The 13,732-nt window shown below is 41.3% G+C and overlaps 1 protein-coding gene across 2 annotated transcripts in view; it reads left to right on the top strand.

Moving 5' to 3' along the window:
• pde4d (phosphodiesterase 4D, cAMP-specific) overlaps positions 1-13,732 on the top strand; it is a 1,334,021-nt gene that overhangs the window by 264,849 nt on the left and 1,055,440 nt on the right. The gene's annotated exons all lie outside the window — the stretch shown is intronic.

The following is a 13,732-nucleotide window of genomic DNA, read 5'->3' on the forward strand; positions in this document are numbered from 1 at the left end:
AGTAGTAAAATGAAAATAAATTCTCATGAGTTATAATTGTTTAAATATTGAGTCCTACTTTGGGAGTACTCATTGAATATCCATGGATGTATCTGCACAATATTCACACATTTGTTTGGCAAGATGCTAGTTCGCCTCATGCACTGATATGCAGAAGTGTGACTTGAGAAGACAGGAAAGTTCTTTGAACCCAATTTTTGTTCAACCAGAGAAGTAAAACATAACTGAACATAACAACAATACAATAATACTTATTTGAATCAAAAGGATTTGTGTGCTTTATGCCTAACAGGTTGATGACTATAATGAAATCGAGATTATTATATGTAGAATTTCTAAATGATGCATATAAATAATGCAGCCAAGAAGTTAATTATGCAAAACAATTGTCGCTTCTGATATGACACAATAGTTCCATTCTTTTGCGATCTCGCGTTATAATAAAATCACGCCACAGGCTCATCACTTAAACTAATGGGGCCAGAATTGCGTGATAGCCAATACAGGTAAGGAAATTACACATTCTACAAGTGTTCTAGATTTGTAAATCACGTTAAAGCCATTTCACGTTAAAGAAACACGTGTTATAGCAGAACTGATTGTACCATATGGGAAAATAAATTGAAATTGCCAATCAATTTAATGGAATTCCACTGACATGTCTGTAAATTAAACATAGTCATTTCACTGCAGATTGAAGGAGAGTACTTTCTTTTCAGAACTGAAAGTGATCATGAAGGGATGGAGCTTATAGGAAGCATTCAGTACATAGAAGTAACCTATTTTGAGATTTATTGTTCAAATTATTGAAGATCATACAAAACCAAATATTCTTCAAAAATTCCAGGGAACTTTTATTCATGGAACAAGTTTAACTTGGTGTGCATGATAAGGCAAAGGTTTTTTGGAGAATTATATTTTAACCAAGAAATTAATTTGGTAAATGCTTTAGTGTCACTAAGTGGCTGCATTTAATAGGCTTCATGAGTTTGATAACATACACTTTCTGGCTTTGACTTGCCAGATTTTGGGCGCATAGGGAGAAAACAAGATCACAGCTGGATATTGCGAACAGTTTGGGCCAGGAAAGATACACTGGCATTGGAGACAATCCAGAGAAGGTTCATGAGGCTTATATAGAGTATGAAAGTTCTGTTTTATGGAGAGATGTTAAAAAACTTGGTCCTGGGCTCATTGGAATGCAGAGGAATAATGGATGATGTTGAAGCACACAAGATTCTTTGAAGACTTGACAGGATGGATGTGCAAATGTTGTTTCCTCTTGTCTGAGTATCTAGGACTAGCAAGCATATTTTCAGATTAAGGAGTCACATATTTGAGATGGAGATGAGGAGGAATTTCTTCCTTGGAAGGGAATGAATTTGTGCCCTTCTTTATCACAGAGGGCTGGAGGGGTTGTATTGTTAAATGTGTTCAAGGTTGAGGTTGATGGGTTTTTAGTAAGGGAGTCAGTAAGAGAATCCATGGTAATGGGAAAAAGCAGGAATGTGAAGCTGAGAATTATCAGATCAGCCATGATCTCATTGAATGGCAGAGCAGACTCACTGGGTTGAATGGCCTATTTCTACCCCTACATCTTATGGTCTGATGAACTAATTGGTAAGCACTACATCGCCCAGATTGATAATACAGCAATGATCCAATCTTATCTTCCAACACCACAGAGTGTGTCTGATGAGAAAAGAAGATCTACTTCATTTCTATTCAAAGAAAAGATGTTGCCAATGAATGCAACCAATAAAGGTAAAGTCATGTTCTCTCATTAGAGATAGACAACTGGTGGTGGTTTAACCGAACTGTCACCACACCTCAGGCAAGGGGAGAGGTTGAGAAAAAGAAGCCTTCTTTGTAACTTCATCCTGGTGCAGGAATTGAAATCACTCTGCTTGCATCACTCTACGCCACATTCCTGCCAACTGATCTAACCATCCAACCATCATTTGGATATGCAGAGATAATGAGAACAGCAGATGCTGGAGAATCCAAAATAATAAAGTGTGAAGCTGGATGAACACAGCAGGCCAAGCAGCATCTCAGGAGCACAAAAGCTGACGTTTCGGGCCTAGACCCTTTGACATTTGGTTATTTTAAAATATTAAGGTTTAATTCGATATGACTTCTTCACAATATTGTGTGTAATTTGTACTTTAAAATTTTAATACTGGTTAAGGACTAGTTAAAAAAAAATCCTTACTCAAAACATTTTCGGCTTAATAGTTAATGTGTCAATCAGAAATACTTAATGCTGCCTTGAATAGCTGCATTAAAATCTTAAACATAGAACATAGAACATAGAACATTACAGCACAGTACAGGCCCTTCAGCCCTCAATGTTGTGCCGACCTGTCATACCAATCTTAAGCCCATCTAACCTACACTATTCCATGTACGTCCATATGTTTATCCAATGACGACATAAATGTACCTAAAGTTGGCAAATCTACTACCATTGCAGGCAAAGCGTTCCATTCCCTTACTACTCTCTGAGTAAAGAAACTACCTCTGACATCTGTCCTATATCTTTCACCCCTCAATTAGAAGCTATGCCCCCTCGTGCTCGCCGTCACCATCCTAGGAAAAAGGCTCTCTCTATCCACCCTATCTAACCCTCTGATTATTTTATATGTTTCAATTAAGTCACCTCTCAACCTTCTTCTCTCTAATGAAAACAGCCTCAAGTCACTCAGCCTTTCCTCATAACACCTTCCCTCCATACCAGGCAACATCCTAGTAAATCTCCTCTGCACCCTTTCCAAAGCTTCCACATCCTTCTTATAATGCGGTGACCAGAACTGTACACAATACTCCAAGTGCGGCCGCACCAGAGTTTTGTGCAGCTTCGCCATAACCTCTTGGTTCCGGAACTCGATCCCTCTATTAATAAAAGCTAAAACACTGTATGCCTTCTTAACAGCCCTGTCAACCTGGGTGGCAACTTTCAAGGATCTGTGAACATGGACACCGAGATCTCTCTGCTCATCTACACGGCTAAGAATCTTACCATTAGCCCTGTACTTTGCCTTCTGGTTACTCCTACCAAAGTGCATCACCTCACACTTGTCTGCATTAAGCTCCATTTGCCACCTCTCAGCCCAGCTCTGCAGCTTATCTATGTCTCTCTGCAACCTACAGCATCCTTCGTCATGATCCACAACTCCAATGACCTTCGTGTTGTCTGCAAATTTACTAACCCATCCTTCTACGCCCTCATCCAGGTCATTTTTAAAAATGACAAACAGCAGTGGACCCAACACCGACCCTTGCGGTACACCACTAGTAACTGGTCTCCAGGATGAACATTTCCCATCAACTACCACCTTCTGTCTTCTTTCAGCAAGCCAATTTCCGATCCAAACTGCTATGTCTCCCACAATTCCATTCCTCCACATTTTGTACAATAGCCTATTGTGGGGAACCTTATCGAACGCCTTGCTAAAATCCATATACACCACATCAACTGGTTTACCCTCATCTACCTATTTGGTCACCTTCTCAAAGAACACAATAAGGTTTGTGAGGCACGACCTTCCCTTCACAAAACCGTGCTGACTATCCCTAAGCATTTTACACTTTTCTAGATGATTATAAATCCTATCCCTTATAACCTTTTCCAACACTTAACCAACAACTGAGGTCAGGCTCACTGCTCTATAATTACCAGGGTTGCCTCTACTCCCCTTCTTGAACAGGGGAACCACATTTGCTATCCTCCAGTCATCTGGCACTATTCCTGTAGACAATGACGAGTTAAAGATCAATGCCAAAGGCTCGACAATCTCCTCCCTGGCTTCCCAGAGGATCCGAGGATAAATCCCATCTGGCCCAGGGGACTTATCTATCTTCACCCTCTGAAGGATTTCTAATACCGCTTCCTTGTGAACCTCAATCCCACCTAGTCTAGTAGCCTGTATCTCAGTATTCTCCTCGACAACATTGTCGTTTTCTAGAGTGAATACTGTTGAAAAATATTCATTTAGCGCTTCCCCTATCTCATCTGACTCCACACACAAGTTACCACTACTATCCTTGATTGGACCTAATCCTTCTTTCGTCATTCTTTTATTCCTTAAATACCTATAGAATGCCTTGGGGTTTACCCTGATCCTATCCGCCAACAACTTCTCATGTCTCCTCCTGCCTCTTCTGAGCTCTCTCTTTAGGTCTTTCCTGGCTACCTCGTAGCCCTCAAGTGCCCTAACTGAGCCTTCACATCTCATCCTAACATAAGCCTTCTTCTTCTTCTTGACCAGAGATTCCACCTCCTTCGTAAACCACGGCTCCCGCACTCTACAGCTTCCTCCCTGCCTGACAGGTACATACTTATCTAGGACACACAGCAGCTTTTCCTTGAATAATCTCCACATTTCTAATGTGCCCATCCCCTGCAGTTTCCTTCCCCATCCTATGCTCCCTAAATCTTGCCTAATTTCATCGTAATTGCCTTTCCCCCAGCTATAACTCTTGCCCAGTGGTATACACCTATCCCTTTCCATCACTAAAGTAAACATAACAGAATTGTGATCGCTATCACCAAAGTGCTCACCTACTTCCAAATCTAACACCTGGCCGGGCTCATTACCCAGTACCAAATCTAATGTGGCTTCGTCCCTTGTTGGCCTATCTACATACTGTGTCAGGAAGCCCTCCTGCACACACTGGACAAAAACTGACCCATCTATAGTACTCGAACTATAGTGTTCCCAGTTAATATTTGGAAAGTTGAACAAGTATTAGTCCAAGAATATTGTTCAAGATTGTATAATTAAGAATAGCTCTCCATAATCCCAGAGCTTTTGACATCATTGAGGTGTTCCCTATGCGATGAAACCAGTAAAGACTGAACAATGTGGATTGAATTATTAGCATTGTGCCTTAGGAATCAGCCCAGTGCCTCTCTTCCATATTGACTCCATACTTTATGGATGAAGTATATCTTGGCTAAAAGGTATAACAAAACATGTCGCCAAGACTCATTTTGGGTGAGACAAATTCTAACCTAAGAACTTAGAACTTAGAACTGCTTAGAACTGGAGTGGGTATTCAAGGCTTTAGCTGACTTGAGCACTGTACCATTTAAGCACGCCTTCTTCTGATTTGAACTTTATTTTCATTGTACAGTTCAGAATTTTGCATGTGTTTATTGATTCTATTAATATTAAATACACCATGGATCCAATTCACAAGAACCAGCGATACCTTTCAATATTCCACCAAGCCAATTTAATGCAATTCCTGGAATGTTCTCTCCCAATGTGAAACATTTTAAAGCTGCTTAAATTAAATTTAATCTGCCAGTACTCCATTCGAACAACTTCAAATTCTTCATTTCCTCCTTAATTCATTTACCTTATTCATATCGAATTGCTGATAAATATGTCCCATTTGAATTCTTTTCATCAAAAAGCAGTGGATGAAAAATATTTAACAATTTTTAGGGAAGAGGTAGTTAAATTCTTAATTGTTAAAAGGACGCAAGATTAGTGGGCACGAAAGAATGAGGAGTTCAGGTTAAAATCAGATCCACCACGATCTAATTAAAAGGTGGAGCTGTCCAGAGAGACTGGCCTTTGTTTGTATTTTGATACGTCTGTGTCAAGCTGCTGAATGCAAGTAAATGCAAATTAGTAACAACAACCTAAACAGATAAATAGAACGCGGGACATAACACCAGCGCTTCGTCGGAGGCTCACTGATGATGTTACCTAGAATGGTGATGAAACGTCTGAAAACTAACCTTCCAGCTCAGCGAGCAAACTCACATCCAGAACCTCAACCTGAGCTACAAATCTTCTCAGAACTCACTAGTAACAACAAGAATAACCACACTCAGTGCGATTGCCTTTTGATTGATTATTGTCACAAGACTGTTAATCTGGATATCTACTTAATGATATAATGACCCATGTTCAATTCCTGCATAGTAGAAATTAAATTCAAAAAGACCTGGAATTAATGATATTCATGCAAGCCATTGTTGATTGTCAGGAAAAAAAGTACCCAGTTCACAATTGCCTGTGGAAAAGGAAACTGCTGTACTCATCTGATCTGGCCTTAATGTAATTCCAGATCCATAGCAATGTGCTTGATCCTTACAGCCTTATGGGTGATAAATGGTGACTTAGCCAGTGAGACCACAGCCCATGAAAGAACTTTTAAAAATGCGTTTTGGGCCTCCCCTCTCAGTGTTTCTCCCAGAGTTGCAACATTTGAGATGAACATTTTTGGCCCTTTCAGTTCATTCACTGTGTAATTCCAGTGGAATGCAGTGGAAGAGATTCAAATTGGATTATATTCCAGTCCTCTTGAATAGTTTGCAATCTATCTGAAAGTGAATATGGTTAGAGATGGGACTCCCAGGACAGGAGTTTCTGCATCATCAATTTGACACAAACCAACCATGAAAGCACAGTGGCTCAGTGGTTAGCAAAGCTGCCTCACAGTGCCAGGCACCAGACTGCAGTGACTGTCTGTGTGGAGTTTGCACATTTTACCCAGCTCTGCATGGGTTTCCGCCAGGTGCTCCTGTTTCCTCCTACAGTCTAAACATGTGAAGGTTATGTGGATTGACCATGGTAAGTTGCCCATTTTGTCCAGGGTTATGCAGGCTAGTTGTTTTAGCTGTGGGAAATGTGAGGTACAGGGATAGGGTGGGGTGGGGGTGGCCTGAGTGGGATGCTTTTCGGGGCGTTGGTGCAGACTCAATGGGCTGAAAGGCTTCTTTCCAAAGTGTAGGGATTTTATGATCCCATTCATTGAGTTTCACTGGGGCTGGGAAGAACCACTAGTCCTGGACACCTGAGCAAAGACAATTAAAGCACATACATTTCAACCAATTTGCAAAGATGTCTTCAGTATCCAGGAGATGTCCCTTACATCAGGCCGGCCAGGCCCAGGCAAGTACCCTCAGTATCAGGACAATTTGTATTCAGGAAATTTTCCTGGAATCTTCAGTGTTTAAGTTGGTTGGACACAACAAACATTTAGGTCACATAACAGCCTCAACTCACTGCTTTTTCTGCTGTTCCACTTAAATAGCATTGCAGCCTTTCATGAGAAAATTTCTGGAAGTCTCTTTGGAAATCTCATTCATAACAAGAGTTTGAATAACAAACAATGAGATCATGCTACTTTAAAGGAATCGTTTGTTAAATTATTTTTAATCTATACTGAGCAAGTAGGCTAAACACACACATTATGTTGCATTGGATAACTTTCTTAAGTGACAAATTAGTCACTGTATTGATTATCAAAACTGTATTTTGAAGATATTGCAGTAAGTCAATTGTGACATAAATGATTATGTTTTGTTTACTATCTGTGCATATGTTTATATCTACCATAAAACTTAAAGCAATCATGTTTCCTGTATTAAAACTTAAGTTGATTTCAGTTAGACAGAATCTTCCAATCCCAGATGAAACAAGCAATATGATGGGCTGGTCAACTTTGTTGGGCAATGGTCAAAAGCTATTTTTCCTTCTCCTAGACAAACTGAGAAGAATCGTGAGTTGGGGAAGTCAATTAAGAAAAAACTCAGATTTTGGTATTGGGGATGAGCTTAAGCTTTCCCATCTCAAAAGCTGTGTCAGACTTCTTGACTGCAGATGTCAAGAAGGTTATCTGCTTGCATTTAGACTAAATAAAAGCACAAGTTGTTGGAATTAAATCTACACTATCCGACTAACTTCGGCACAATCAAAATTCATTACTTCAGATACCTAACCGCTAATAACAGACATGTACTTGGCAACCTTCACTTTTTTTCTGGGCTTTAGGGCAAGTAGTTATTGCTTTGTTCTCATAGCAATGCAACTTTAAATGCTCTTTGTATTGATTTGCAGTGTAAATCCTTCAAATGTAGCTGAACTGTGTAAATGGAAAAAGACGGGAAGTCTCCATGGGCTATGGAACAACTTAAATGACTAAAGAGATGAGGCAGGTTGTGGCTGAAAAGCACAGCCAAGGAAGAGACTGAATAGCTGGATCAGTGATTTCTGGCTAGTGTAGCAGCATGGGGCATCATCAGTCCAGGAATGGAAGTGTCAATCTTGCAGCACATTCTGTCCTCTCCTGTCCTGTCCTTTCCTGAGCAGTTTGGAGCCAAAACAGCAAAGAGTCAAAGGAAGATAGCGATCAGGGCTTAGTCAGCCTTGCCAAGCTGTAGGTCTCTTTCACAGGATCAGATGCTCTTCCTTGTCTTAACATTACTGCATGCAATAGAATCACTGGCAGAGGGGAGATGGTAGAGACAGGGAACCTTTGGTATGTCCTGAAATAAAGTTCCTGAGGTATTTGGCTGGTGCTTTCCCTGCCTGGAACTACCCCCTTGCACCCACCTTTCTTCCTGAGATGAAGGGCTGCCTGAAATGAATTTGGGGTGCATTGTCTCCCTTTATTCTTGCAGTTGGGTGGCTACAATGATAGATTGCAAGTTTGAGCATAGCTCCAGCAGCTACTGCGTGTTTTGCTGGATCTGACATGCAACGAAAGGCACCACCATTTCAATGGAGTCAGCCAGCACTTGAATGCTGGAACCATGATAACAGACAGCTTTCTGCATCTTTCACTCTCACAAACCTGGGCACTTCTGGCATCATTGCCTCATGATCCCAGCCAGTCTCTGCATATGCAACATATCACTATGACCAGTTACATCATCTGCATGGAGCTGCACGGCAGCCTGTTCTCTGACAATCCTCTGGGTATGAAAGATCTAAGTCTTAGGTTCCTCTATTGGTTGAAGGCCAGCGTCAATGATGTGCTCATCAAACCCCAAGTCTATTCTAGATAGTGAATCTACACAGGTGAATATCTCTGTGCTGGTGGAGGATGCAGATGGATAACATGTCAGAGTGTCCTCTGAGGGTTCAGAGATATCATCTTCAGAGGAGCTGTCATTGCTACTGGGACAGGGTATAACATTTTACACTTTGTCCTCTTCTGGTGTCCACTATTCTCTGTAGTGGAGGAAAACGAATTAGCTGTTGAAAATCCACAGTACCTTATCTAAATAAATATCAGGCACTGTCTGCTTATCCAAGAACAGCAGATTGCAGGCTGCACCAAAGGCTTCCTATGTGAAACTTAACTCTTCATCACTGCAGCCTCAGTCATCATCAACTGCAAACTTAGCAGCCTTTTCTACAAAAGGGATGAGGATATAAATAGTCAACAGCCCTCTTAGCTTATGTGGGTGATCTATCCTGCAATGAATGAAAGAGAAAGATTGAAAGTGACCTTAATTGATGCTTGTGCATTTTATGTGCTTACAGAGTAGTGCCAAGTCGAGAATCCACCCATAACAAGACCTGAAAATGCACTGCCCAGGAGCTTTGGCTGACAGCTCCCTCATGCTATCACTCAGTGCCTATCATGCATGTGGCACTGATACTTGTGGGTGATTGGCCTGTGTGACATACCTGTACCATGGCACAGTTACATTTAACAACGCAGCTATGTTATGGACAAGACTAAACATCCCTCAAAATATATTAAGAAGATAGTCTTGACACTGAACATTTTCTTATTTTAAATGTAAGTGGAGGGCATCGTATTCTGGTTGCAACTCAATTGGTTAAACTACCAGGCTTGAAACAAAACACCCCTTATTGATGCACAATACAGACAAAATAAAAATAAAAGAATTGGCTTAACTGTAACTTTTAAAGTGCTTAACAAAGTAATTTAAATATATTAACTCCTATTAACTAACTTTTCTAACATAGTAATTTCCCATGAGCACACCCGCGGCAAAAGCGAATTCAGCAAAATAGGTTGTCTCACATGTAATTCTAACAGCAGGAAGAGAACCCCAGCTTTTAGCTTTAACAGAGAAACGTATAACGGCTTCTACATCCAGCTTCAAGATCCCAGTAACTACTACTGAAGGCTAAAACTGGAAAAAAAACTCTTGGTTCTGTGGGAGCTGGATCACACCCATTCAGGATGCTTCTATTGTTCTGACTTAAAAAAAACCTTGAGGCCTCACAAGCTGTTTACTTGTTTTCCCTTGAAATAGGCTGCTCGTCATCTCCATTTCAACATTTCCTCGTTAGAGAAAAGGACAAAATACACCTCTTAAAGCCATAGTAATGCTACAATAGTAAACTTAGCAGTTACTAGATGGCATTACTTACACGTGCGAATGCAGGATATTGTCAATCATCTTCCAACCATGGATCTGGATTGTTTTGTGCAGCCCACAGACACTGGACTGCACAACAACCTTGTTCCAAGTCACCAGGGTCTGATCCTATCACTGGAGAAGAGGACCATCCTGGTTTCCAGGAGTTCCTGGGGCACAACCTCTACTGAGGTATATTCAGGCCAGTTCCTGTTTAGTAGGAGATGGGACTGGGCATAGTGATACTGCAGTGAGACTGTCTGACTGCCCTCTCAATATGGTGCCTGAACATTTGACCCCGCAAGGTCGCAGCATAGGCAAGGGCTTCCTGCCTGCCCAGCCCATAAGACTCACCTTTGAAACTGTATGAAAAACCCACCTCCATAAATAATCAACTTAAATTACATGTTTACCCAAGTTGACCAGTTCCAGTTCCAAATAGAAGCAACAACTTCTATCATGCTAAGTACCATAGGTAGACATCACAATTGAAGATACTACCTATTGTTATTGTTTTAAATTATTTTTACATATATTTGATTACACATGAATATACTATATATATCATACATATTTTATATATGACCCCTTTTTCAAAATTCACTCGTGGAATGTGAGCATCAGTGGCAGGGCCAGCATTTATTGCAGGTCCCTAGTTGCCCTTTAAAGGTGGTGGTGAGCAGTCTTCTTGGAATGTTCCAGCCCATTTACTACAGGTAGACACACACTGCCCTACATGGAGGGAATGCCAGAATTTTGACCCAGCAATTGTGGAGGAATAGAGATATATTTCCAAGTCAGGATGGGGATGTTCCCATATATTCATGGCTCTTGTCCTTCTTGGTATTAGTGGTTGTAGGTTTGGAAGGTGCTGACGAAGGAGACTTGGAAACTTGGTTAATTTCCACTGTGAATGAATGTTGGTGAAAGTGGTGCCAATCAAGGGGCTCTTTATCCTGGATTGTGTCAAGCTTTTTGAATGTTGCTGGAGCTGTATGCCCATAGACAAGTGGGGAGTATTCCATCACAGTGCTGACTTGTGCCTTGCAAAAGGCGGACCGGCATTGGAGTGTCACTTACTGCAGATTCCTAGCCTCTGATCTGATCTGGTCTACACGTGACTCCAGACCCATAGCAATATGGTTGACTCTTAACTGCCTCTGGGCAATTAGGATGGGCAATCGATGCTGCTTGGTCAGTGATACCCTTATCCCATGAATGAACAATAATAATAAAAAAGACCCCGTATACAGACTGCAAATAAAAGAACAAAACCGGAAATGACAAGACCATCACACCAGAGGATCATATAAATCTGGAAGGAAGCAGAACACCAATGTTTCAGTTAGAGGTTGCACTGATGAAATTGCCTAGAAGCGTAACAAAACATCTGCACACCGCAGAACAGCCATCCCAACGAGCTAATGAGTAACTACATGCACAGCGCAACCTACAAATTTTTGCTGTGTTCCGGTACAGTTACAACACTGGCACCGACCTGACAATGTGGAAAATTGCTCAGGTATTTACTATACGCAAAAAGCAGGACAAATTCAACGTGGACAATTACTGCTCCATCAGTCTATGCTCAGTCATCAGTACTGCGATGCAAGGTGTCATCAACAGTGATATCAAGCAGCACCTGCTCAGAAATAACGAGCTCAGTGACACCCAGTTTGGGCTCTGCCAGGGCCACTCAGCTCCTGACCTTGTTACAGTTCAAACATGGACAAAAAAACCGAATTCCAAAGGTGAGGCGAGAGAGACAGCCTTGACATAAAGGCTGCATTCAACCGAGTGTGGCATCAAGGACAGTGAGCATATCTGAAGTCAATAAGAATCGGATGAAAACTCTCTATTGGCTGGAGTCATACCTGATCAGATCGAGGTAGATAAGAATATGAGTTTATCAACAAGGTGGAAAGAAAGCACTTGTTCCCCTTGGATGAAAGGTCAATAACACAAGAGCATATGTTTAAGGTGAAGGGAAGTAAGTTGAGAAGGGATTTCAGGAAAACCTTTTCACTCTGGTCTGGAGTCACACATAGGCCAAATTAGGTAAGGATAGCAGTTTCCTTCCCTGAAGGACATGAGTGAACCAGAAGGGTTTTTCCAACAATTGACAATGGGTTCATGATCATTATTAGATTCTTAATTCCAGATAATTATTGAATACAAATTTTACCATCTGCTGTGGCAGGATTCAAGCCCAGCTCCCCAGAATATTATCTGGGTCTCTGGATTAACAGTCCAATGAGCATACCACTAGCCCAACACTTCTTCCTATTTCTATATGTTTGTTAGTAGAGTCTCGTGTTGAGAACCAGCCTTCCAGAAATTCCTTTGCATGTCTCGTGTTCGCTTGTCCCAGTAAAGGTCATGTTGTCCCAGTCGAACTGATGGCCCTCATTGTCAGTGTGTATTGCTCACATCTTTTTACTGGTGTTTGTCTATCCTGGACTACTGGTTCCCGATTTGTCAAATGTGATGTTTATTGTACTTGCTGCATGGCATTCTGTATATCATGTTGGTCCTGTTTACTGTTGTTGTGAGGTCTTTAGTCTTTGATAACATTTGTTGCAGTGTTGCTGTAGTTTTGTACACAACCATGATCTTGTGCAGTTTTAGGAGTCTAGTTGTAATTTCTGATATATTTTTGATACCCTGCTAAAATGAGCTCAGCCAGCTAACGAACAACTGTCTCAGAACAGCTTAGCAAGGGGAGCAGTAAGTTCTGGAGCACAAGTCTTCAGTACTATTGCTGGAATATTATCAGGGCCATAGCCTTGATATCACATGGAGTGAATTGAGTTAGTGACAACTGGTATCTGAGATGCTAGGACTTCTGGAGGAGACCGAGGTGAGTCACCTATTTGGTTCTTCTGGCTGATGATTGGCGCGAATGCTCCAGCTTTATCTTTTGCACTGATGTGCTGGGCTCTTCCAATGAGTTTGGGAATATTTGTGGAGTCTCCACCTCCAGTGAGTTTTTAAATTTATCCACACCATTCATAAAGCGATGTTGGCAGGATTGCAGAGCTTCGATCTGATTCAATGGCTGTGGAATCACTTCGCTTTGTCTGTCACTTGCTGTTCATGCTGTCTGGCACCCATGCAGTCCTGTTATCTATCTTCACCAGGTTGATACCTTATTTTTAGATTTGTCTGGTGCTGGTCCTAGCATGCCCTCCGCCACTCTTCATTGAACAAGAGTTGATACCTGGCTTGATAATAGAGTGCTCGTAAGGGTGTTGATAACATTGGACTGCTTACCTGCATTGACAAATGAAGCTATTGCTGTGATCTGTATTTATCTGTAACTATTTCCAGTTTTCTGCTGACCATTTATTCAATGATCAATGTGAAACTTTGTTATTCTGTTTGATGCAGAGCTGAGGTTCCAACTCGAAAATCTATTGAGTTTGGTTTTACTTCCAAAACATTCACTGCCTCGTCCTGACCACAGCTGCAGCTCCTCTGAAGTCCTTAGCTGCTTTTTTGAAAGCAGGCACTCTGTTAACTCTCACAACATAACTCTGCAGCCCCTTTCTTTATGTTTTTGTCTTCCTCCCGGTGTACAGTGCCTCA

Source organism: Stegostoma tigrinum, chromosome 1 (assembly GCF_030684315.1).
Source record: "Stegostoma tigrinum isolate sSteTig4 chromosome 1, sSteTig4.hap1, whole genome shotgun sequence".
Lineage (NCBI taxonomy): Eukaryota > Metazoa > Chordata > Chondrichthyes > Orectolobiformes > Stegostomatidae > Stegostoma > Stegostoma tigrinum.